This window comes from Megalobrama amblycephala, linkage group LG17 (assembly GCF_018812025.1).
Source record: "Megalobrama amblycephala isolate DHTTF-2021 linkage group LG17, ASM1881202v1, whole genome shotgun sequence".
In the NCBI taxonomy this organism is placed as follows: Eukaryota; Metazoa; Chordata; class Actinopteri; order Cypriniformes; family Xenocyprididae; genus Megalobrama; species Megalobrama amblycephala.
In genome coordinates, this window is record NC_063060.1 from 41,410,051 (window position 1) to 41,434,180 (window position 24,130).

The 24,130-nt window shown below is 42.2% G+C and overlaps 1 protein-coding gene, 1 non-coding gene and 2 pseudogenes across 2 annotated transcripts in view; all 4 read right to left on the bottom strand.

Moving 5' to 3' along the window:
• LOC125250524 (mannose-binding protein C-like) overlaps positions 1–24,130 on the bottom strand; it is a 177,858-nt gene that overhangs the window by 99,603 nt on the left and 54,125 nt on the right. The gene's annotated exons all lie outside the window — the stretch shown is intronic.
• On the bottom strand, positions 2,675–2,846 carry LOC125252049 (annotated as a pseudogene).
• On the bottom strand, positions 10,932–11,095 carry LOC125252029. The gene has a single exon (XR_007181123.1). It is a non-coding gene; the product is annotated as a U1 spliceosomal RNA (small nuclear RNA).
• Positions 13,215–13,390, bottom strand: LOC125252040 (annotated as a pseudogene).

The window sequence follows — 24,130 nt, forward strand, 5'->3', positions numbered from 1 at the left end:
TAATTTTGATGATTATAACTGACAACTAAGGAAAATCCCAAATGTAGAATATTACTTAAGACCAATACAAAGAAAGGATTTTTAGAAACCTTGGCCAACTGAAAAGTATGAACATGAAAAGTATGAACATGTGCAGCACTCAGTACTTAGTTGGGGCTCCTTTTGCCTGAATTACTGCAGCAGTGCGGCGTGGCATGGAGTCCGTCGGTCTGTGGCACTGCTCAGGTGTTATGAGAGCCCAGGTTGCTCTGACAGTGGCCTTCAGTTCTTCTGCATTGTTGGGTCTGGCGTATCGCGCATCTTCCTCTTCACAGTACCCCATAGATTTTCTATGGGGTTAAGGTCAGGCGAGTTTGCTGGCCAGTTAAGAACAGGGACAGCATGGTCCTTAAACCAGGTACTGGTAGCTTTGGCACTGTGTGCAGGTGCCAAGTCCTGTTGGAAAATGAAATCTCCATAAAGTTGGTCAGCAGCAGGAAGCATGAAGTGCTCTAAAACTTCTTGGCATACGGCTGCGTTGACCTTGGACCTCAGAAAACACAGTGGACCAACACCAGCAGATGACATGGCACCCCAAACCATTACTGACTGTGGAAACTTTACACTGGACCTCAAGCAACGTGGATTGTGTGCCTCTCCTCTCTTCCTCCAGACTCTGGGACCCTGATTTCCAAAGGAAATGCAAAATTTACTTTCATCAGAGAACATAACTTTGGACCACTCAGCAGCAGCAGTCCAGTCCTTTTTGTCGAGACGCTTCTGACGCTGTCTGTTGTTCAAGAGTGGCTTGACACAAGGAATGCGACAGCTGAAACCCTTGTCTTGCATACGTCTGTGCGTAGTGGTTCTCGAAGCACTGACTCCAGCGGCAGTCCACTCTTTGTGAACCTCCCCACATTTTTGAATGGGTTTTGTTTCACAATCCTCTCCAGGGTGAGGTTATCCCTATTGCTTGTACACTTTTTTTTTTCTACCACATCTTTTCCTTCCCTTCGCCTCTCTATTAATGTGCTTGGACACAGAGCTCTGTGAACAGCCAGCCTCTTTTGCAACGACCTTTTGTGTCTTGGCCTCCTTGTGCAAGGTGTCAATGGTCGTCTTTGGACAACTGTCAAGTCAGCAGTCTTCCTCATGACTGTGTAGCCTACAGAACTAGACTGAGAGACCATTTAAAGGCCTTTGCGGGTGTTTTGAGTTAATTAGCTGATTAGAGTGTGGCACCAGGTGTCTTCAATATTGAACCTTTTCACAATATTCTAATTTTCTGAGATAGTGAATTTGGGATTTTCCTTAGTTGTCAGTTATAATCATCAAAATTAAGAGAAATAAACATTTGAAATATATCAGTCTGTGTGTAATGAATGAATATGATATACAAGTTTGACTTTTTAAAAGGAATTAGTGAAATAAATCAACTTTTTGATGACATTCTAATTATATGACCAGCACCTGTACACGAGCTGCGGCCCTTTAGACCAGTGGTAATCAAACACACCTGATTCAACTCATCAGCTCGTTAGTAAAGACTCCAAGACCTCAGATGAGCGCATCAGACAAGAGTGACATCCAAGATGTGCAGTGCTGGTTTGGGAACCGCTGCTTTGGAACAACGGCGACCGTTTCATAAGGGTACGAGACAGTGCCACCCTGCCAGCCGTCCCACCGCAGGTATGTAGAGACTCCTCGTGAAGCTCCAGTGACATTCCCTCTGCTATTAGCCACAACAATATGCTGTCCCCCAAAAGGGGAAGCACACCGTTCCGGCTCCATGAGCCAGCTGAAACCCTTGTCTTGCATACGTCTGTGCGTAGTGGTTCTCGAAGCACTGACTCCAGCGGCAGTCCACTCTTTGTGATCCTCCCCCACATTTTTGAATGGGTTTTGTTTCACAATCCTCTCCAGGGTGAGGTTATCCCTATTGCTTGTACACTTTTTTTTTTTTCTACCACATCTTTTCCTTCCCTTCGCCTCTCTATTAATGTGCTTGGACACAGAGCTCTGTGAACAGCCAGCCTCTTTTGCAACGACCTTTTGTGTCTTGGCCTCCTTGTGCAAGGTGTCAATGGTCGTCTTTTGGACAACTGTCAAGTCAGCAGTCTTCCTCATGACTGTGTAGCCTACAGAACTAGACTGAGAGACCATTTAAAGGCCTTTGCGGGTGTTTTGAGTTAATTAGCTGATTAGAGTGTGGCACCAGGTGTCTTCAATATTGAACCTTTTCACAATATTCTAATTTTCTAAGATAGTGAATTTGGGATTTTCCTTAGTTGTCAGTTATAATCATCAAAATTAAGAGAAATAAACATTTGAAATATATCAGTCTGTGTGTAATGAATGAATATGATATACAAGTTTGACTTTTTAAAAGGAATTAGTGAAATAAATCAACTTTTTGATGACATTCTAATTATATGACCAGCACCTGTACACGAGCTGCGGCCCTTTAGACCAGTGGTAATCAAACACACCTGATTCAACTCATCAGCTCGTTAGTAAAGACTCCAAGACCTCAGATGAGCGCATCAGACAAGAGTGACATCCAAGATGTGCAGTGCTGGTTTGGGAACCGCTGCTTTGGAACAACGGCGACCGTTTCATAAGGGTACGAGACAGTGCCACCCTGCCAGCCGTCCCACCGCAGGTATGTAGAGACTCCTCGTGAAGCTCCAGTGACATTCCCTCTGCTATTAGCCACAACAATATGCTGTCCCCCAAAAGGGGAAGCACACCGTTCCGGCTCCATGAGCCAAAAATCCATTTAATATGTAGTCCCCAGATAGGGGACGTATCAGATATTAAACTGATAAGAACAGATTTATTTTTTTTTATTTTTTTTTTAAAGTTTTATTGTCACCATTTTCAGTTTTCCTTTTCACACACACATTATTTCATTAACACACAAATTTAAATCAAACCAAAAAAAAGCTTACACCTTGTTAAAAGAAAAATTACATTCTTTGATAAAAGGAAAATAAAACCATAGTGTAAGTCTTGTTTAAAAGTCCATGTGTGTAGTGTGTTTAAAAGGACTGTAGGGTCTCAAAAGTAACAAGTAAATTAAATAAAGTAAAACAGACATCAAATTCATTCAATAAATGCATGTCTATTAAATTTTTTTTTAAAATGTCATCTCTTGTGCAAGACCGGGGGTGAATCCTTATCAAGTTGGTCATGCCCCACTCTCCAGAACAGGCACTCGGCCTGCCATTTCAGGGGCTCAGCGGAGATCCCTTCTCCTCCGGCCCGCTGGCCCGCTGTTCCCGTAGCCAGAGTGGTGAGGGTGCATCTACGGGCGGCCAGGGTCGGTGGCGGCCGGGACCTTCTCCGTGTGACCCCGGCCCCCCCATCTGAATAACGACGCGCGGCCCACCCTGCAGCGTTGATCTTATTTTCCACTCGCACACATGGAGGGGGACCGTCACGCGTTTCCCCACCAGCAGGTTTCTGGTGGCCCAGATGGTATCCTTTATGACGTTTAGGGTGAGGCAAATTTTGGTGGTGTCAACTCCTTCAAGCCCTGACCCACCCCCAGGATAGCGAGCTTGTAGTCCATCCGGGCCCCACCCACTGGCAGGCACGGGAAAACCAGGGGGCCGGTCTTGGCCCACAGGTCCCACGCAGCGCCGCACTCCCAGAGCAGATGATGGACGGTCTCCGGGGATTTACACCCGGACCGTGGGCAGATGGGATTTTTGGCCATGCCTCTTGAGTGCATAACCGCCCTGACCGGGAGGATCTCATGAGCCACCATCCACGACAGGTCCTTGCTTCTGTTCTGGAGAGTGGGGTGAGCAGCGTTCCTCCAAACTTGTTTGGCCTCACTTAGTGTGAGGCCTGGAACTGGACTCACAGGTTCCCGGTCCTGCACAAGAGAGACAAGAGACTTGTGGTTAGTTAAAATGGTGACATCATTCATCTCTAAAAGGTATTTCTTTAAAAAGGTCTTAATAAAACTATACTCTTTGGGTAGGTTAAAATATACTGGACTTCTCAAATCAACAGGTAAAATCTTTAACGTTCTTAGGTAAGACCCCATCCAAAATCGTGCCATAGCTGCCGTCTTGTTGTCTTTGGATGGGGTCACAGCATATCTAATGTGAAGGGCGGTAAAACGGCTGCTTAAAAACAGGTGGGGGTCTGGGAGGCCTTTTCCACCATTTTCCGGTCTCCTCTTGACGACCTCCCTCTTCAATCTTTCCCACTTGGACCCCCACAGGAAATAAAACACCGCCCTTTCTAGTTTCTTTAAGAATTTCCTAGGAGGGATAAAAACAGAACAGACAAGTGACATTAGAGGTAAAATGACGGCTTTAAAAATTAAAACTTTTCCTTCCAACGTCATCTGTCGTAGTCTCCAAAACCCCAGTCTTTTCCTAACTTTCCCTAGCAAGTCAGTCCAGTTTTCACGTCCACCCCCTTCCTTGTCAAATTTAACTCCTAAAATCTTAAAATCTGTCTCCTTAAAATTTACGTTAAGTCCAACTGTGTCAGTCTCGTCCCACGGTCCGAAGAGCAGGGCCTCGGACTTGCTTCTTTTGAGTTTGGTGCCCGAGGCCCGACCGTACCAGTCAGTCAAGTCCATTGCTCTTCGTATGGATAAAATGTCAGTGGCTAAAAGAGTTACATCGTCCATGTATAACACACATGTCGCTGTCAGTCCACCGGTTCCAGGAATGTCTAGTCCTTTTATCCATGTATCCCTTCTCAAGATCTGTGCCAGTGGCTCAATACAAGCCACATACAGAAGGGGAGATAAAGGACAGATAGTATCTGTTCTGACAAGAACAGATTTTTTTTCTTATTTTTATTTATTTTTTCAGTAATCATTATTTACATACAAACATTTACATTGTTTCTTTGGAACATGTAACACAGATTTCCTTTCCAATTAAAAGTTTTTGATTATTTTTTCTTTCTTAATACATGATACATTAAACTTTGTATAAACAGATGTGTGTAAAAGAAGAAAGGAAATAAATAAAATACAGTTGAAGTTGCTTAAAAGCCATAATTTAACCTAATAGATAGAATTGATCACGATTAAAAATTAAAAGATAAAAAAGCTCTCTTATACATGAACGGGCACAGGCGACACAATACTGGGGGACCTTTCCTGTGTAGCTCCGACCCCCACGTCCGAATGGCAATGCGCAGCATACTCCTGCAGCCTGTTGTTGACCAGCTGTTCCATGGCGTGCAGGGTCACCATCACATGCTTCCCCACCAGCAGGTTTCTGGAGGTCCATAGTACGTCTTTGTAGCAGTTGATAGTGAGCCAGGTTTGGGTGTGCTGGGCTGGTGTCATTTTCCTCTGGCTCACTCCTCCCATTATCATGGGGTAGTCCAGTTGTTGGACCTCCCCTGCTGGCAGGCTCGGGAATTGCTGGGGGCTGGCTGTTGCCCACAGGTCCCTCGCGACACTGCACTCCCAGAGCGTATGTCTCACGGATTCCGGTGCATTACACCCTGGCCGAGGACAGATTGGATTTGTCGCCATTCCTCGGGAGTGCATCACGGCCCTGACCGGGAGGATCTCGTGAGCGGCCATCCATGCCAGGTCACGGTGTCTATTGTGAAGGGCCGGATGGGACACATTTTGCCACACAGTCTGGGCCTCACCAATTTTGATCCAGCGCACTGGAGTCACCTGTTCCCGTTCCTGTATGAGAGAGAGAAGGAGGCGGTGATTTGTTAAGGATTTAGCTTCTTTTTCTAAAATATGCTTATTTAAGAATTTCTTGATAAAATCATACGCTGCAGATGGCTTAAAAGCAACTGGTACTGTGTGATTGGTGGGTAAGATTTTTAAGGACCTTAAATAGGATCCCATCCAGAAACGGCTCATAGCAGCAGTTTTATTATCTGTTTTTGTGTCTAATGCATATTTCATGTGAAGTGCTGTATAGTATGCCCCTAAAAATAAATAAAAGTTTGGTATTCCTCTGCCTCCATTTCTTGGGGACTTCTTCATCTCCTCTCTTGTCAGCCTCTCCCATTTTCCTCCCCACACAAAGTGAAACATTTCTCTGTCCACGGATAAAAGGAACCATCTGGGGGGATAAAACATGGAACAAAGCAATACAAATAAAGGTAAAATTACAGATTTAATAATTAAAACCTTGCCTTCTATTGTCAGTTGTCTACGTCTCCAAAATCCAAATCTTTATCTTACTTTAGCTAAAGCTTCTTGCCAGTTGCCCCTTCCTCCTCCTTCTCTGTCGAATTTAATCCCTAGTATCTTTATATCAGTCTTTTTAATTTCCAGGTCAAGACTCTTCTTTAGGATCCCATGGTCCAAAACATTGTACTTGAGTTTTTGATCTATTTAGTCTAGCCCCAGATGCCCTTCCAAACCAGTCAGTCAGGTCCATAGTCCTAGTAATTGATGAAACGTCAGTACATACAAGGTTCACATCGTCCATATATAAAAAAGCCTTGGCAGTCAGTCCCCCCGCCCCTGGTATTGTCAGTCCCCTGATCCATTTGTCCCTTCACAATGCCTGCGCCAGTGGCTCAATACAGGCCACATATAAGAGGGGAGATAACGGGCATCCCTGACGGACCCCACAGTGTACGTCTACTGCTTTTGTCAAGTGCCCATTTACCAAAAACCTGCTGCTTATCCCCCTGTATAGCAGTTCCACCCAAGCTACAAATCTCCCTGGAAAACCCATCTTTAGCAGTACTTGAAATAAGTACTGGTGCGAGACCCGATCAAAAGCTTTTTCAAAATCTAAATTTAGAACTGCAAGCCTAATATTTCTGTCTCTCGCATAACAGATGGTGTCTCTCATCAGAACAAGGCTGTCCGTGATCTTTCTTCCAGGAACTGCGCAGGTTTGATCTGGGTGGATCAAATCCACTAAAATGGAAGACATACGAATCATTAAAAGCTTACTAAACAATTTACAGTCCACATTTAAAAGAGTTATTGGTCACCAATTTTTCAAGTCAGTCCTTTCGTCTTTTTTTGTGTAAAAGTGTAACAATCCCTATCCTAAAACTATCTGGCAGTTTCTCCATTTTATAAAATTCATTAAAAACAATTAAAAGGTCATTGGCTAAAATGTCCCAAAATGTCTGATAAAACTCAAGTGGGATACCATCTTCTCCAGGTGACTTTCTTTTCTTAAAATGTTTTAAACATTTCTCCATTTCAGAAAGGTTGAAATAATTTATCAAACATGTGCTATCCTTAACAGGTTTATCAATTAATTCTAAAACTTCCTTTAAAATGCAGTCTTCAATCTCTTTCTTACCATATAGTTCATCATAGAAATATTCAACCACCTTTAAGATGCTTTCTGTATTTGTCATTACTGTATTTTCTTTATTTTTCAATCCCACCACTGCCCCACCTCTATTTACTATTTTACGAAAAAAATAACTTGTACATTTTTCTCCTCCTTCTATTTCCTTTTCTCTACTTTGTAAAATGATACTCTTGCTTCTAACCTCCGATAATTCTGACATTGACCTTTTCACTTGGCGAATGTCTTCATTAAATTCAAAGCCCTGATTGCACAGGTTAAAATAGCGTTGCAGTCGTTTTTGCATTCCCACACATCTTTTCTCTTTATCTTTTTTCTTTTTTCCCGCCAGTTTAAAAAACGTCTTAGTCTTTCCCTTCACCATTTCCCACCACTGTGCATGTGAGTCATAAAAGTCTTTTAGGGTCTGCCATTGGCTGTACTGCTCCCTGTATTCTTTCACAATCTCCAAATCTTTCAACAGGGAACAGTTCAACCTCCAAAGCCCACTACCTGTCGTCACACCTATGGGAAGTGAAAGGGTGCAGGAAAGCATAGCGTGGTCTGAAAAGAAAATGGGGATTAATTTAGCATCAACTGGTGTAAGGTCCCTTGTAAAGACATAATCAATGCGGGAGGCTTTACTGCCATCACCACTAAACCAGGTGAATCCTTTCTCCCCAGGATGCATGGTTCTGAAACAATCAGTCAGTTTAAAATCTCTTGTTATGGTTTGCAATAAAATGGATGTTTTGTCCAATTTAAGATCTTCTCCTCCCCCTTTCCTATCAATTTTGCTTAAAATGCAATTAAAATCCCCTGCTATAATAATCGGGTCCCTTCCTAAAAGGTGGGGCTGAATGTCTTCTAAAAAGTTGTATCTATCATTCTTTTCTGTATATCCATAAATATTTAATATGTTAAAAGCCCTCCCCAAAAACATCAAGTTGACTAAAAGAGCCGGCCCGTCTCTTAATACTGTGCTCCCCTTCACCAAGATTTGTTGATTTTTTTACCAGGACAGCAATACCATCTGCTTTATTTTGGTTTGAACCACTCCAAATAGAGGGTCCTTGTTGCCATTTGTCCTCCCAATTCTTGTAATTGTTAAAAAAAGGTAAAGCACACTCCTGTAACAAAAACACTTCAGAGGGTTGTGTACTTAAAAAATTTAAAACAGTTTGTGCTCTCGTTGGTGACCTCACACTTCTCATGTTTAACGTAGAGATGGTGATGGTCATGAGCATTAAAACGAGAATAAAAGAAGACAAATACAACATTTTAAAATTGAAAAACAAATTATCCATTTAAAATTTTCTTGTAAAACAAGTTCTTCCTGCACTTCCACACCATTGGAGGCAGGGGACTGAACATGTTTTCCTTCTGAATCACAAGGTGAGCTCCTGGGTGTGGATGATTTCAGCTCAATCGATAGAAAATAAATCTCATTGGCTGTTTGGCTTGGGAATAATCTATTCAGATCCTCCGATGAGGAGGAATCTGAAAATCTTCCCATTTTATCCTTTCCCATTTCTTTCCAGAGAGGGGAGTGTGCCACTCTCTTTTTTTTTATCGATTGAGCACAGGGGAGTTGCTCACTTAATTGAATTTCTTGCAGTGAATCCTCTATGTCCTCCCCTACCTTTTCACTTACCTCTAAGATGTTTTCTTCTGCCTCTTCCCTTTGGTCTTCCTCCCCCTGTTGCTCCTCACTCCTTAACTCCGCCCCCTCATTACCTCTAACATCTGATCCTTCTCCACCAATCGCAGAAATTGGCGGGAGATTTGAATCTTTTTGCTCCGCCCCCTCATTATCCTTTTGTTTGCTTTTCTCAACCGCCATTTTATTTGCTTTAACTTTGTTGGCAAAGGACTTTGGGCAATCTCTGTAGAGATGATTGGAGTCTCCACACAGATTACACTTTCTGCCATTGGGACATTCGTCAAAAGTATGCCCAATTTTATCTACATTTCCCACAAAACGACTTCTGGCAAGCTTCCACTAAATGCCCCACCTCTCCACATCTACGACAGAGCTTGGGCATTCCCTGATAATAAATGTAGCCTCTGTTTTCTCCAAGCACAATCACTGATGGAAGATGTTTCAGGCCCTGGAAGCCCTGGGGATCTTCCCACTGTTTTATGGGAATCCTCCAGGAACAATTCCAGATGCCATCCTCATCCAGCATTTTCATGGCTTGGCCTCTAACAGAGCAATATCTACCCAACCAAGTATATATATCTTCTCCACTGACGGTTTCATTGAACATTCGGACAATAACCATTTTGTGGGTATTGTCGGTCAGTTTCTCCACCTTAAACATGGAAAAGAGGGTCTTTACATTTTCAAGTCTGGTCCAGAAGTCATTCAGCAAACTAGCTGACTTGAAACTTACATCAAATCCTTTATTAAAAGGGAGGGACAAAATACAATTCAAATCATTCGGTGTAAATCTCAAAGTTTGCTGAACAAATTTGTGGGAAAAATCCAACCGGGACATCTGAACAGGCTTTCCTTGATTTTCTAAGAGTGTAAAACGCACGCTGTGGTGCCTCCGCACGCCGGCACGGGCAGCCGACATGTTGGAGGCACCTACAGCTAAAACAGGAGTTTAAAAAACTATCGACACAATAAAAGGATCTAAAGAATAAAAGACTTACCTTACAACCAGTATCTCAATTAAAATGTTCTCCTAAAAGCAAGCACAACACAATATTAAGAAACAATAAATAATAAAAAAGTACAGCTATAAGCAGTACAAGGAAAGTGCTATTACAAAAACACAGCCCAAAAACCCACAAAGAGGCGATCGCAACATTGCCAAATGACAAAACACTTGATCTTAGCCAAAAGGCCGAGAAGCGATGCCGTTGTCAAGCAGTGGGGGCAGAGCCGGCAAGGGCGACGCCCATCTGGGCCGCGGTGGGTTTCGTACTTTGCCCCTAGGACCACCGCTGTCGATCAGATCGTTTGTTGAATAGTGGAGATGATTTGAAACAGCCTGCTTTCGCGGACTGGTCCTAGGTTTTTCGATCAACCTCCACAAAAGCACCGCAGTACAACTCCCTAGGTCGTTCATGATCAGGAGGGGGGAAAAAAAGCACAACGTTAACATTTGGATAGTGTGACGAGTCTCTCGGGTGTACGTGGTTCACTTGGGAGTCTCATCAAGTGAACCACGTGCTTCCCTCTATAAAGCTTAGGCTTTGTTTGGCGTGGTGTGTTGCTTGCTCCTGGGTGCTTTGGTTTTGGTCTTTGTTTGTTTATTTTGATTTCCTTATTCATTTCAATTTGGTTCTGTCTGATGTTTGGTTATTGATGTGTCTGACAGAAATTGTGTTTGGTTTTGTTGATTTCTTGTTTCATACATTTTCTTATTTATGCTGATAAATCTCTTTTTGTTGCAACCTACCAAGCTGACTATGGCCTCCGTTTCATTTGTCACTGCTTTGAGCCGGTCGTGACAATAGCTACCGCAGGGTCATTTGGAAAACGGCCGTGGTCAAGTGCCCCCAAAAGCCTATTCTCTCTAAACGAAAACTCAGAACTTTGCAAAACCAGGCGAGCACACGATTCCAAAAAGGGGCGTGCAAACGCGTACGGAGCCACAGACCACGCTACGCCTGTTCGAAACCACAGGTTCCCTCAGCACCACCTAATCTGCTTTCAACCAGTGTGTCCAGGGGAGAGCGCGAACGCAGTCCCCCACTACCATAAATTATGCAGTCGAGATTCCCACATTTGGGGAATTCGCAGAGGTCAGCACAACCGGAGTGCAATGGCCGAGCCTCGCCCTGGGTGAACCACCTTCCTGATCATGGTGTCTCCCCTGCCAGGTAAGTATGAGTCCCCAGGCCTCCAGTCAGAGGCTACCCTATCCCTCTTTGCCATCCTCATCAACGGTGACCCCCCTCCCCCACCCCAAGCAAAGGAAGGGCGTGTCCCTGCCATTACTTGACTGCGATTTCCGTGACCATGCCTTCAAGCCGGCAAACTGCCAAGCACCTACAGGTGCTGGTCATGTAATTAGAATATCATCAAAAAGTTGATTTCTTTCACTAATTCCATTCAAAAAGTCAAACTTGTATATTATATTCATTCATTACACACAGACTGATGTATTTCAAATGTTTATTTCTTTTAATTTTGATGATTATAACTGACAACTAAGGAAAATCCCAAATGCAGTATCTCAGAAAATGTAGAATATTACTTAAGACCAATACAAAGAAAGGATTTTTAGAAACCTTGGCCAACTGAAAAGTATGAACATGAAAAGTATGAGCATGTGCAGCACTCAGTACTTAGTTGGGGCTCCTTTTGCCTGAATTACTGCAGCAGTGCGGCGTGGCATGGAGTCCGTCGGTCTGTGGCACTGCTCAGGTGTTGTGAGAGCCCAGGTTGCTCTGACAGTGGCCTTCAGCTCTTCTGCATTGTTGGGTCTGGCGTATCGCGCATCTTCCTCTTCACAATACCCCATAGATTTTCTATGGGGTTAAGGTCAGGCGAGTTTGCTGGCCAGTTAAGAACAGGGATAGCATGGTCCTTAAACCAGGTACTGGTAGCTTTGGCACTGTGTGCAGGTGCCAAGTCCTGTTGGAAAATGAAATCTCCATAAAGTTGGTCAGCAGCAGGAAGCATGAAGTGCTCTAAAACTTCCTGGCATACGGCTGCGTTGACCTTGGACCTCAGAAAACACAGTGGACCAACACCAGCAGATGACATGGCACCCCAAACCATCACTGACTGTGGAAACTTTACACTGGACCTCAAGCAACGTGGATTGTGTGCCTCTCCTCTCTTCCTCCAGACTCTGGGACCCTGATTTGCAAAGGAAATGCAAAATGTACTTTCATCAGAGAACATAACTTTGGACCACTCAGCAGCAGCAGCAGTCCAGTCCTTTTTGTCGAGACGCTTCTGACGCTGTCTGTTGGTCAAGAGTGGCTTGACACAAGGAATGCGACAGCTGAAACCCATGTCTTGCATACGTCTGTGCGTAGTGGTTCTCGAAGCACTGACTCCAGCGGCAGGCCACTCTTTGTGAACCTCCGCCACATTTTTGAATGGGTTTTGTTTCACAATCCTCTCCGGGGTGCGGTTATCCCTATTGCTTGTACACTTTTTTTTTTTTTTTTTTTTTTTTTCTACCACATCTTTTCCTTCCCTTCGCCTCTCTATTAATGTGCTTGGACACAGAGCTCTGTGAACAGCCAGCCTCTTTTGCAACGACCTTTTGTGTCTTGGCCTCCTTGTGCAAGGTGTCAATGGTCGTCTTTTGGACAACTGTCAAGTCAGCAGTCTTCCCCATGACTGTGTAGCCTACAGAACTAGACTGAGAGACCATTTAAAGGCCTTTGCGGGTGTTTTGAGTTAATTAGCTGATTAGAGTGTGGCACCAGGTGTCTTCAATATTGAACCTTTTCACAATATTCAAATTTTCTGAGATAGTGAATTTGGGATTTTCCTTAGTTGTCAGTTATAATCATCAAAATTAAGAGAAATAAAAATTTGAAATATATCAGTCTGTGTGTAATGAATGAATATGATGATATACAAGTTTGACTTTTTAAAAGGAATTAGTGAAATAAATCAACTTTTTGATGACATTCTAATTATATGACCAGCACCTGTACACGAGCTGCGGCCCTTTAGACCAGTGGTTCCCATCAGTCGGGCGTGTTTGATTAGACGTCTCCCTAATCAAACACACCTGATTCAACTCATCAGCTCCTTAGTAAAGACTCCAAGACCTCAGACGGGCGCATCAGACGAGAGTGACATCCAAGACGTGCAGTGCTGGTTTGGGAACCGCTGCTTTGGAACAACGGCGACCGTTTCATAAAGGTACGAGACGGTGCCGCCCTGCCAGCCGCCCCACCGCAGGTATGTAGAGACTCCTCGTGAAGCTCCAGTGACATTCCCTCTGCTATTAGCCACAACAACATGCAGTCCCCCAAAAGGGGAAGCACACCGTTCCTGGAGACACTGCAATACCAGGTCGATGCGTGGAGTGGACGGAGCAAGCCCCGGTTCCGGCTCCATGAGCCAAAAATCCATTTAATATGTAGTCCCCAGATAGGGGACGTATCAGATATTAAACTGATAAGAACAGATTTTTTTCCTTTCGAAAAGTTTTTTATTGTCACGGTTTTCTGAACAAAAACAAATCAAACAAAACAAAGCAAAAATCACCAGATTCTCCAAATTTTTCACACATAAAACAAAATTAAAAACGTCACATCTCAAAACTTCAAATATAAAACAACAATATTGTAACAGTAAAATATAATAAAATTAAAGGACTTGTGTGTGTGTGTTTTTGTTGCAAAGGTCCATGTGTTTATGTGTGTATTTGTTTGAAAAGTCCATGTATATGGTAAATAGTCTTTTGTGTTGTTGTGGTTAAAATGTTAAAAAGGTTCCTTTGTTGTGCAGGACCGGGGTGAGTCCCTATCAAGTTCCCCATCACGCCTCTCTCAGGAACAGGCACCTGGCCCAGCATTTCCAGTGCCCAGCGGAGATCCCCGCCCTCCGGCCCGCTGGCCCGCTGTTCCCGTAGCCGGTGTTGGTGAGGGTGCATCTACGGGCGGCCCGGTACGGTGGTGGCCGGGACCTCTTCCGTGTGACCCCAGCCCCCCCTCCGAATAACGACGCCCGGCGCCTCCTGCAGCGTTGATCTTACCAGTTGCTCGCACGCGTGGAGGGGCACCGTAACGCGTTTCCCCACCAGCAGGTTTCTGGTGGTCCAGATGGCATCCTTTATAGCATTTAGGGTGAGCCAGAGCAAGGTAAATTGTTTTGATGTCAGCTCCTTCAAGCCCTGACCCACCCCCAGGACGGCGAGCTTGTAGTCCATCCGGACCCCACCTGCTGGCAGGCACGGGTTAACCAGGGGGCTGGTTCTGGCCCACGGTTCCCGCTCAGCACCGCACTCCCAGAGCAGATGTCGTACAGTCTCCGGGGAATTACACCCGATCCGTGGGCAAGATGAATCTTTGGCCATGCCTCTGGAGTGCATAACCGCCCGGACTGGGAGGATCTCATGGGCAACCATCCACGCTAGGTCCTTATGCCTGTTCCGGAGAGCAGGGTGGGCAGCGTTCTTCCATACATGCTTGGCCTCGTCAAGGGTGAGGCCTGGGATTGGACTCACTGACTCCCGGTCCTGCACAAGAGAGAGAAGAGCCTTGTGGTCAGTTAAAACTGTGACATCTAAACCCTCTAAAACATACTTCTTTAAAAACTTCTTAATAAAACTGTATTCTTTAGGGAGATTAAAAGACACAGGGGTTGTCAAATCTACTGGTAAAATTTTCAGAAATCTTAAGTAAGACCCCATCCAGAATCTGGCCATGGCTGCTGTCTTGTTCTCTCTGGATGGGGTCACAGCATAGTTGATGTGCAGAGCGGTGAAGCGGCTAGCTAAAAACAGGTGGGGATCAGGGAGGCCTTTCCCGCCATTCCCCGGCCTCTTCTTGATGACCTCCCTCTTTAGGCGTTCCCACTTGGATCCCCACACAAAGTAAAACACCGCTCTCTCCAGATCTAAAAGAAAGTTCCGTGGAGGACTAAAAATAGAACACACCAATAAAAGCAAAGGTAAGATCACAGCTTTAAAAATTAAAACTTTGCCTTCTATAGTCAACTGTCGTAGTCCCCAAAACCCCAGTCTTTTCCTGACTTTCCCTAACAGGTCAGTCCAGTTTTCTTGTCCACTCCCCTCTTTGTCAAATTTGACTCCTAAAATCTTAAAATTCGTCTCTTTAAAATCCAAGTCCAGTCCGCCTATGTCTACGTCTCCCCACGGCCCGAAGAGCTGGGCCTCGGATTTGTGTCTGTTAAGCTTGGCGCCCGAGGCCCGACCGTACCAGTCCGTCAAGTCCATTGCCCTTCGTACAGATAAAACGTCAGTGGCTAAAAGGGTTACGTCGTCCATGTACAGAGCACAGGTTGCTGTCAGTCCACCAGTCCCGGGCACGTTCAGTCCTTTGATCAACTTATCCCTTCGCAAAATCTGTGCCAGTGGCTCAATACAGGCCACATACAGGAGGGGAGATAAAGGACACCCCTGACGGACACCGCTGTGAACGTTTACAGCTTTAGATAAAAACCCATTTACAAGAATTTTGCTGACCAGATCATTGTACAGCAGTCCCACCCAGGCTATAAATCTCTCTGGAAAACCCATTTTTTGCAGTACCTGAAACAGGTACTGGTGCGAGACACGGTCAAATGCTTTTTCAAAATCTAAATTTAGGACTACTAACCGAATGTTTCTGTCTCTCGCATAACAGATGGCATCTCTAATCAGCACTAAGCTGTCCGTAATCTTTCTTCCTGGAACAGCACAGACTTGGTCTGGGTGGATCACGTCCTCTAAAACTGTCGGCATACGTGTAGCTAAAATTTTAGTAAAAAGTTTGCAGTCAACATTTAAAAGTGTAATTGGTCGCCAGTTTTTTAAGTCAGTCTTGTCTCCTTTTTTATATAGCAGTGAAACTATCCCTACTCTAAAACTGTCAGGGAGTGTGTTAAAAGCTTCAAATTCTTTAAAAACAGTCAATAACTCGTGTGCTAAAATGTCCCAAAATGTCAGATAAAACTCTAGGGGTAGTCCATCCATCCCTGGGGACTTCCCCCTTTTAAAACTTTTAAGAGCATTATTGATTTCTAAAACCGTAAAATCCTGGGATAAAAGCATACATTGACTATTGACTTTTTTCTCTAAAAAATCTAAAACTTCCCTTAAAGTATCATTTTCTGCTTCTTTGTTGCAGTATAACTTTTTATAAAATTCTGTGACTCCATCTAAAATTTCATTAGTTGTGTGCACTTCCCCTCTATTTGTTTTCAGTGATTTAATTGTCCCTGCCCGTGTAATTATCTTTTTAAAAAAATATCTGGTGCACTTTTCCCCTTCCTCCATGTCTTTTTCTCTGCTTCTTAAAATGACACCTTTGCTTTGAGTTTCGCTTAAGACTGACATCTGATTTTTGACCTCTTCAAATTCTTCGTTAAAATCAAAACCATTATTTAAAAGATTGAAATATCTCTAATTTAAAATCTCTAACTAAACCCTGCAGTAAAACCGATGTTTTATCAAACTTAAAACCCTCCCCTGCCCTCTTCCTGTCTTTTTTAGTTAAAACACAATTAAAATCCCCTGCCACCACTAAGGGGGCCCTACCTAGCATGTGGGGCTGCAAGTCTTCGAAAAGTTCATATCGCTCGTGTTTTTCAGTAAAACCATACACATTAAGAACGTTGAAATCTTTGTCTAAAAAAGTCAGATTGGCTAAAATTGCCCGCCCATCCCTCACCACTGTGCTGCCCTTCACCAAGATATGTGGATTACCTATTAAAATGGCAACACCGTCATTTTTATTGCCATTGGAGCCACTCCATATGGAGGGCCCAGAGGTCCACATCTCCTCCCATTTCCTATAGCTTGTTAAAAAGGGTAGAGTGCATTCTTGCAATAAAATCACATCTGACTTGACAGAGTTTAAAAAGGACAAAACGCTCTGTGCTCGCAAGGGGGACCTCACACTTCTCACATTAATGGTTGAGATAGTGAGGGCCATGAGCAGTAGGTTTAAAAGAGATATGAACATTAAAAGAAGACATTTTAAAAGACTACAGAACATTTAAAATCAAGTTACTTCATGTTGCACTTGATCCTCCTCTCTCCCAGAATACGTGGGGACAGGAGGGCAAATGCTCACAGCCTCAGGATCCACAGAGAGAACCTCTTGTGTTTCCTTCGGTGATGATGTTCTCAGCTTGATGTGCAGAAAGGAGACTTCATTGGGAGATTCTGCAGGCCACATACAGTTTAGATCTTCCGATGAGGAACTATCTAACCGATGCGATGCCCGCAGCCTTTTCTCCTCTGTGTGAAACAGAGGAGATCTCGCAGACCTTTTCTGCACTTGAGCATTTGGGAGTGAACAGTCAGTTTCACTCCCACTTGATGGCATGCTTATCTCAGAGACGGTGTTGAGGGAGGAAACCGTTTCCTCCTCTTCATCTTTTGATTCATTATCTTTGTCTTGTATTGTACTTTGTATTGAAGTGGTTCCCTCCCCCTGTCTCGTTTCAATTTGTGACTCCGCCCCTTTAGCCGCCCCACTTTCCTGCCCAATCCCTGAGGTTGGCTGGAAATTCAAATTTCCCGCCGAAACCTCAGACCCCGCCTCCTTGTCTCTTTGTTCCTCCATTTCCTCTTTTTGTGGGGCGGCCATCTTGTTTCCTTTCAACTTGTTGGCAAAACTCTTAGGGCAGTCTCTGTAGAGATGGTTTGTTTCTCCACAAAGATTGCACCGTCTGCCATTGGTACAATCATCAAAACTGTGACCAATTTCTCTACACTTCCCACATACTAACTCTTGGCATGCTTCAGCGAGATGCCCAACTCTGCCACACTTCCTGCACAGTTTAGGCATTCCTTGATAATGTATGTAGCCTCTGTTCTCTCCAAGCACAATCATGGAAGGCAGATGTTTCAGGCCCTGGTAGCCCCCAGCGTCTTCCCATTGTTTAATGGGAATTCGCCAGGAGCATGTCCAGATGCCATCTTCATCTAACACTTTGACAGGCTGGCCTCGAACAGTGCAAAATCTACCCAACCAGACACAAATATCATCTCCAGTCACTGTTTCATTGAACATCCTGACGATCACAGTTTTAAGTGTGTTATCAGAAAGTTTCTCCACAGTGAACATGGAGAACTGGGCTTTAACTGAATCAAACCTTTGCCAAAAGTCATTAAGAAGGGGAGCAGTTTTAAAACTTACATCAAATCCTTTGTTCTGGGGCAGAGTCATCAAACAATTCAAATCATCACATTTAAAAGCTAAGGTCTTTTGGATCAGCTTCCTGGAAAAGTCCATACGGGACATTCCCAGGAGCTTCCCCTCAACCTCCCTAAACAAAAAGCGAACGCTGTGGTGCCTCCGCACGCCGGCACGGGCAGCCGATATGATGGAGACACCAAGAGCCTAAAAAGCTTAAAACAACAATAAATACAACAATAAATAATCAAATAAATAACTAAAAGACCTTACCTTAAAACTTGTTGGAGCTTGAAGCAGCAGATTTCAATATACCTCTCAAAAGTTGTGCGACTCGGGATATAAAGGATCTCGAGCCCCGAAACCTCCAAGAGGCGATCGCAGTCTCAACCGTCCGACCAGACACTTGATCTTAGCCAAAAGGCCGAGAAGCGATGCCGTTGTCAAGCAGTGGGGGCAGAGCCGGCAAGGGCGACGCCCATCTGGGCCGCGGTGGGTTTCGTACTGATGCAGAAACTTGAGAAAATGAGATCCAGGCAGTAGATAAAGTTGATGAAAAATTATTTATTCATTACAATTAAATTTAGCCTCACACGCAAACTTTAATCGATAATGAAAATACTTAATAAAACCAAAAGGTAAAATAACCATCATAAAGTATTAGTCAATAGTTAATAATAAAATTTAGAGTATTGTAAAATCCAGAGTATTGTATCTAATAGATGATCAAAAAGAGCAATAATTAAGACATTTGCAGATAAGAGACAAGAAGTAGAAGTCAAGGAGAGCAAAGGAGGGAAAAAGCTGAATTATCAACAACTCAGTCCATATTATACCATAAGCATACAGGGAAATTCCCAACCCACACAAACTGATGTTTTTGTTCTAAATTGATGTTTTTGTTCTAAAAGAAAAGGTTCATTTCACCCACTACGTCATCTACTGGTCCAGTGTCAAAAATAGTTGTTTTTATCCCCTATAGGGAATTTTGCAAATCTTACCCTTTTAAATGTCATGAGGAAAAATAACAGACATATTTTGATCAGAATTCAAATGGTTAATTCTGCAGGCGTCCAATGTCTAACCACAAACGTGTCAGCGTGACCTGTCACACTAGAACACTTGAAGAACAATTGAACATAGAAATCATACTCTTAAATATAAAATAACCATAAGGGTACAATCACCAGTGAATACTTGAAAATATGATAAGAATGAATCTATAAAGTATGAGTACATAAATATATGAAAGCAAAAGTGAAACTGATAAATAATAAGCCATAAACGATTAACATAATCAACCATTTCGGATCCATCAGTCCCCCACTTGAGTCTTGAGAGACTCATTACAAAATTGTCAAAAGATATGAAATGGATACCGAATAAATTGAATATAAAAGCATCACATCTAAATGAAGCTGCGGGTACCTCTCTAACCCAGCTAACTGCATAGAATATTGACTGGAAGCCTTCACCAGGCTGGTCCGACGAGGGCTACTAGAAAAACCCGACCCCGAACGTCCCCTGGACTTTTGCTGGGTTGAGGACTTGCTGCAACTATTAGGCGGATAAAATTTAGTAAAGAATTAGTAAAGAATCAAATTCATTTGCCATAATAAATTGTGAATTCAATATCAACTAGACCCAAATAAAAACTAAGAAAAATTACATAACATCAGATGTATCACACAAATAGACAAATTAAACAACTATATCATTTGATAACCCTAAACAACACAATCCTTCAAAGTCTCAATCTCTCCATTCTGTGCTGCAGCAGTAGGATGATGTAATCAGTTTCAGTTTCTCTGTGGATTTTCCCTTGCGTCGCTAAGCACTGAGGTGCGTGCTCGTCAATCCTTCGGTCCTTCCTTGGTTCTGGGACACTCAGTTGGAGCAAACATTGGGCTTTTAAGCCACCAGTTGAGTTTACTCATTCTCTTCGTTGACCCTCCTAATGGACACTTCCTTTCCAGTGGTCATAATCAGGCGTCACACAGGAAAAAGAACTGGTTCGATGAATATACCACACATAAAATCTCCTGATTACACCTACTCGAAATGAACCTAGACATGGAGAAGATATAACGGACACAAGGAAAAAAAACAAAAACAACAACCACACAAGACAACAATATTGTCGTTTTTCACATGATTAACAGTACATTAGTACTCGGATTAGTAGGATGAATTTCACCAATCAACAGCACGGCTTTGACCTATGAATGAAGACCCTGAAATGTTTTTGTTAGAGACAACATATATTTACACATCACCCCGTCCAGTCCTCCTTGGGGTATCAAAACCTGTGGAAATTCATTTGGATTTGGTGTGAGGGTTATCCAGGGCTGTTTAGACCATGATATTCCTTTATCTGGCAATATCATACATGATTTAATTTAATTGTTATATTATTTCCTTTGTTGATTAAATGAGTAAATCATTTCTTATTTTTACACAGTAATATAAATTCCTCTACCTGGATAACACTCATCCCACCTTCAACATGTTAACAATCACAAAACAATACATTATACATTTAGAACAGAATCAATTCATTCAGTGGAATCCATCATGACATGCTGGAAAGAAAAGGAAAGTTAGATGTGGGGTAAACAGGACAAGATTGCTTGTTCTGCTTTCCCAAAGTTATTAACCTGCGCAGGTGTGGCATTGTTTCATTCTGCCACAGTAACCCAGGTCAGGATTATTAGCCAAATTCATCCATGACCATTATTTCATTAGGCATAATTCATATAATGTGCCCATTTTAGAAAATTTGAATACAGCTGTTTATGGCATTTTTCTTCACCATGGTGCACCATCCATCCATCTCACACACACACACACACACACACACACACACACACACACACACACACACACACATACTTTTATGTCTCTGGCCAGAGTATAATTTTTTTGAATGGGGAATAGATATTGTTGAGGGTGGAATACCACCGAGTTGAATCGAATAAAACTCTTTCGACGATGTTGGAAATGATGAAACATAGGCACTGTGGCATTCCCCGTGAAACAGGGGAATTTTTTTTTGTAAATTGAAATGATTTAGTCAGACGACGTTTGTCACAATAGAATTTATTTTAACACCGCAAAACACTAGTTTTAAAGAAATATTATTTTAAGCCTAGGCATGCCACGATTAAGAAAATTAATTTCTTAAATATATTTTAGTATTCATCTATGAAAAAAAAGTATCCTTTCTACAGTTGCTCATGAGCTGTTCTAATAAAAAAAAACTGGAGATCTCATAATTTTGGATCCATGGTTAACCATAATCATAATCTCTGATTGACAGCATTTGTGATATATATATATTGATTTTACAGGTTTTTAATTAATTTGTTTTTTCCTTATAATAAAGAATACATATCTATTAGCCAAGATGGAGTGACTAATATCAAATCTCTACCATCCATATTCTATTTAAGAGACTTCTGTAACACACATGTCTGTCCTGAGAGTCGAGTCTAAACTCTTTTCGTTGCACAACATTCTCTAACTAAGTCCAAACCCAGTTTTAACTGAACGTGAGTCAAGCAATCAATTAAATTCCATTTCATAAAGGGTTGGACTGGTGCTTATTGACAGAAAAGTGTAGTAGATTAACAAAATAAAGAACTGCTATGAGACTATTATCAAGTTGTAAGTTGTGATGACAAATCTAATTTTGAAGCATTCTCTGCAGTGATCACAGTAAAGGCAGTACCTGCATCCACACACGAGGAAGAGAGGGAAGTCCCCCACTCATAGGGTCAGTTAGTCAATTGAGCCTGCTTGGCAGTTTTAGTGTCTTTCTTCATCCAGTACGTTGGGTCTCTTAGTCTGTCATGAGGACCAGTTGGAACATGAGGTTGACTCTGAATGCAGCCGTCTTTCTCTCTCTGCATCATGGCAGGATGTGTTATTTCTGCATGAACTCAGTCTTTTCGTTGTCAGCCCTCAGAAGTTTCAGCTTCCTCTTTCAGGGGTTAGCTGGAAATCAGGGGTGAGCTGAAGCCCATCAATGAGTGCCCGTATTTCTTTGCAGCCTGGGTCTTTGAGTTTCTTTCCCCCACTGGCATGCACAGTCCATTCACTCTTGTTTGTGTTGGGACATCTTCTTCTGCAAATTGAACACTCAGAGAATGGCATAAATCAAATTGACCCCATACAAATTGTCATCACAACCGAAAATGAGCAATCTGCTCCGCTTTTACTTAATTTTAAGAGTCCCATCCAACTGACAACAGCAGTTCTAGATTTTATTTTAATAAAGCAAGTTCTTCTTTGCAGAAAATAGAGCAAGCAATTTCTTCTTTGCAAAAATGCAGAAAAGAGCAAACTAAACTATATTTCTAATTATTTGAACACATTATAAATAATCCTCACAAATACATCAAAACCAAACAAAACAATATTAAAAATTTTCTTTCTTTACCTAAATCAATTTAATTTTAACTTAGTCACTCAACAAACTTGTTCTCATTCAACAAAATGCAAAAGTTATTTCCATTAACACTTACTAAAAATCTCTACAATAGATAAAATTTCAAACTGTCCACCAGGGATTATGAATACATATTTCAGACATCTTCAGATCACTGATAACAGAATATATTAAACCTATATTTTTGCTTCATTCAGTTAATATTGTTAATATTGTACTGTTTATTAATTTCTCTTTTAAGTAGCTCCACATTTCATGTATATAGTATTTTTATTTAACTTTTAACCTATCTTAGACAATGCATAAAATAATAATGAAACACAAACTATTAAGCAGAATTGTCTAAGTACAATTGTACATATCATATCACTAAAATTTGGACCGCAATACGTTAAAGACAGCAGCACACACACTCGATCTAACACAGCTGGGACAGAACAGAGCAGAACAGGAATTTGGTTCAAAACTAATTTCACCTCATCAAAGTGACTTGGAGGAAATAGTGAGTGGCAGATAGATAGCCATAAGTTGAATTTGTAAGCCTTTTTACAATCCAACCTCCTTTATAAGACGGACATCCACATACAAGAATAATTACTGATGTGCTGCTCTGCTTTGACACCCACTCCGACAAGATCGAGTTATGTAGGACATTTTAAAAGTTATTTAGCATTTTAGGTTTTTTAGTGCCTTGCAAGGACTTCAATACACAAAAGAATAAGTCATGACTGAATATAACTTCATCTATCAGATAAAACACTCAAAATACTTGTGGTTGAACACAACGTTAATTATTTTTCTTATTTTACAAATTGGCACAATTAAAATTTCTGCTTTCTGAATTTAGACAAATTTCAAATTTCTCTTGGATTTAAATTTAAAAATTGCTATATTATTTGCCAATGGATCTCAATTCAATAATTCAGCAAGGCCAGTCTACTGTCACCGAAATTGCAAAGCCCTATTGAGCCCTACTAATTGCAGAGCCCTACTTAAAGCATCCACCCTAAAACGCGAGTTGACTAAACAGACTTTCAATAAATCTACCCAAAACACAGTCCCACCCGAGGATTAACCTACACGGTGAAACACAGTAGAAAATTGATATCAAACGGCAGTCACCCTCGCCACGGAGCGCTCCCTCATTATACTCTCTGCTAGAGACTTACACATAATACTCCGAATAAAATTGGTAATTCAATATGAACACCAGTTATTCAATATTCGAAACTCGGCAGAGGCCGGACTCGTGGTTCTTTCTTTGTCTGCAGCCAAATGAAAGTCCACATCCACAGGCGGACAGCTTCCAGGCTCTCAGCAATTCGGAAAACAGTAGACCAGAAATAAACAGAGCATATTACTCACCTCAATAAAGCAAGAGGAATTTTGCTCACCTCTATTTAAACCTTGCAGTGCATCTTCGAAAGAACCCGAACCGGGCCGAACAGATCCGGGTCACGGCACCAAACTGATGCAGAAACTTGAGAAAATGAGATCCAGGCAGTAGATAAAGTTGATGAAAAATTATTTATTCATTACAAATTAAATTTAGCCTCACACGCAAACTTTAATCGATAATGAAAATACTTAATAAAACCAAAAGGTAAAATAACCATCATAAAGTATTAGTCAA